The sequence below is a fragment of the Elephantulus edwardii genome, unplaced genomic scaffold (genome assembly GCF_000299155.1).
Source record: "Elephantulus edwardii isolate Elephantulus edwardi_28Jun2011 unplaced genomic scaffold, EleEdw1.0 scaffold00063, whole genome shotgun sequence".
Taxonomy (NCBI): domain Eukaryota; kingdom Metazoa; phylum Chordata; class Mammalia; order Macroscelidea; family Macroscelididae; genus Elephantulus; species Elephantulus edwardii.
This window is the reverse complement of record NW_006399813.1, coordinates 2,275,420-2,278,530: the sequence shown is the minus strand read 5'-3', so window position 1 is coordinate 2,278,530 and position 3,111 is coordinate 2,275,420. Positions and strand designations below refer to the sequence as shown.

At 51.3% G+C, this 3,111-nt stretch overlaps 1 pseudogene; it reads left to right on the top strand.

Annotated features, from left to right (window-relative positions):
• Window positions 1-1,493: 1,493 nt before the first annotated feature.
• LOC102872695 lies at window positions 1,494-2,743 on the top strand (annotated as a pseudogene).
• The last annotated feature ends 368 nt before the right edge of the window (window positions 2,744-3,111 follow it).

Genomic DNA, 3,111 nt, shown 5'->3' with positions numbered 1-3,111 from the left:
GGAAAACGAGAAAGGCAAGAAAATGAATTCTCCCTCTATACCTTCCAGAATGAACTGGTTCTGCCACCACCTTGGTAGGCCAAAAGTAAGGCCTATTTTGGATTTCCAATGTCCAGAACTGCAAGATAATAAATCTGGATTGTTTAAAACACTCAATTTGTACTAATTTGGTATTGTTGCAATAGGAAGCCAATATAGTGGATATTGTGCTGTTAAATTTAGAGTCCAAGTGCAACCAGGTTCAGGAACAAGAAAGATTTCTGTCTTGGATATACGAAATGTATGGAGCCCAGATGGTTAGATGTGCATAAAAACCCCTCAAAAACCCCCAAAATATCTAAACAGGATGTTGGAGTAGGAGCTCCAAAAAGAGACCCAGGAACCCTCAAGGTTCTAGAAAAAGGAATATAATGCAAGAGAAGGAAGGATGTAAGTGAGAAACTGGAGCATAGCAGGTTGGAAGGCAGGCCCAGAAATGTGCAGAGACCTTTTAAGATGAGAGAGGGAAAGAGAAAGGGAGAGAGGGAGAGAGAGAGAGAAACAGTTAGTTATTTTAGGCCTTAACAAAGGTGGCAAAGTGATAACATAGCAAACTAGGGAAGGCTCTTGTTTCATCCTGTGTACTCCCAGAGGCCTGCTCTCTATTTTCAAGGTTGTCTGGATCCTGGGAGTCTGTCTGGAAAGTCTCCAGAGGTGGAGTCTCCTGGCTCCCAGGGTCCCAGGGAGGAGGGATATTGGAGCAGCACATGAGCACATGCCTCCACAGCAGCGACACAGCATCCTGGGTGCACAACCCAGGACTTGGCTCCCGGCAAGCACGCCTCAGGAGCACGCTCTGGGATACAGGGTGGCAAAGGGATCATCAGGATGATGCTGTCTTTTTTTGCTACATTGGCACGCAGCCCAGGCACCTAGGTTTATCCTGCACTGAATGAACAGTATGGGGACCTGCAGCTGGAGAAGGGCCAACAGGAAGCATCTGAACAGAACCTAAAAGATCCACGGTATGTCAGGGAGAAGGGGTAGAAGTTCTTTCCAGGTCTTTTCTTTCCCAGGTGGAGACCTTGATGACAAACCTCCCTTCTCTGACTCTAAAGGTTGAGGGTCTCTTTTAAGCCCCCAGTGAATAACTTATGAACTGTCAAAAGAACAAACAAGGGCAGTGTGTGGCCTGTTAAGTTCCAGTTCACTGCTGCCACCATGTTTGCTGTGATGGGCGCCAGAATCAGCAGCTGAGGTTTAAAAGACTCCTGACTGAGAGGCTGGAGAAGGGAGACTGTTCTGTGACACCTACTGCCGCCCTCAGACCTCCACCGTGGTGGGGCTGCCCCCTCACTGCTGCTCTTACTTAGGTCCACACAGCAGTTCTTTTACAAATGTGGAAACGTATCAGAGAAAGGCACATAGCCAGAATTCCAGAGTCATAAGTCTAAAAGACCAGGGATGGAAGGATTCCAGTCCAGTCCTGCTTCGTACTTGACGTGTGACTTTAGATGACTGCCAGAGGCAAGAAGCTGAGGAAGAACTGGAAAATCCTGGAGAAAGAGGAGAGTGTTGATGGAGCTGTATAGACCCGGCTTCTCACCACAGTGATTTCCCAGGAAGGTGGCGTAAGTATCTGCAGCCACATCGACGTTATTGGAGCCTCCACGGACAACCCAGCTCGGACCAGGGCCTAGGGCCTCCTCTCACGCTCTATGGAGAAATCAGCAGCTTCCACAGAGCCCCAAGGGCAATGGCCCGTCCTGGGTCGTGACAGCGTCCAGATACCAGATGACCAGGACTTCCACAGCTTTCCACCACAGTGTGAAGCTGAAGTGGGCTAGACCCTGACCTACAGCAAGGCTGGTGTGTCTGTGTGGGTGCGGGCTGTGAAAATGGACTGGCCACTGCACACGATCAAGTACCATGATGTGCCAGCTGAGACACTCTGTGACGTTTCACATGACATCGAGAACCAAAAGAAATGGGCAGCAACATCACTCAGACCTCTGGCATCGCCCACTTGACTGTCAACAAGGACGTGGGCTTTTACTCTTGGAGGTGTCCAAAGCCCCTGAAAAACTGTCATGTCATCACCCTCCACTCCTGGCTCCCCATGGGTGCTGATTACATTCTTATGAACTACTCAAACATCCCAAATACCCGTCGTGGAAAGACCTGGTTTGAGCTGTGTCCATCCAAACGGGCTGCCTCATCCAGAGCATGGGGCCCCAGAGCTGCCTCATCACCTACGTGGCTCAGGTAGACCCCATAGGCTCTTTACCCAAGTAGGTGGTGAATAAATCTTCTCAGTTCCTGGCTTCCAAGGCTATGAAGGAGATGTATAAAGCGTGCGTCAAGTACTCTCCTCAGTGGAAGCAGAAACAGCAGCCGCACTTCAAGGCCTGGCTGCACCCAGAGCAGAGCCCGTTGCAGATCCTGGCGCTGTGGGAGCTGTCAGAACAGCAGGCGGACTCACTGGAGAATGTCTGCCGACTCACTGGAGAACGTGGACAGAAGCGCTGTGGCCCAGAGCCGGGAAGAGCGCTCTGGCCGCGCAGGAGGCGAGGGCAGCGAAGACGACACCTCGTTCACCGGAGCAGGCACCATGGCAGGGACCCAGAGAGGAGCTGTGGGCCGGCTGCGGGGTGGGCACGTCCTCCCGCATCCTCCTCCTCCCCCTCCCCGCAATTCCTGGAGGCAGGAGGCTCTGACCCAGGCGTGCAGGGCGGCTTGGCCTGGACACAGCCCCAATAAATGATCTCACGGTCTCTGCTGGCTCATAAAAAAAACTCAAAACAAAACAACAACAAACAAATACATCTGGAACACAAGCAGGATATTCCTCAGAGGCAACGATGGTGAAGCTTTGTCTCACACGCTTTGGGCGTATTGTTAGGAGGGGTGGTTCCTTGGATAAAGACATCAAGCCGGGAAAGGTGGGGGGGTCAGTGGAAGAGAGGAAGCCCCTCAACACGATGGATCAACAGTCACTGTAACCATAGGCTTGCGCATGGCAGAGACTGTGAGGATGGTGCAGGGTAGAGCAGAGTTCAGATCCCTTATTCTTAGGGCCACTCTGAGTTGTAGTCAATTCAAAGGCACCTCACAAAAACAAAACTAACAACC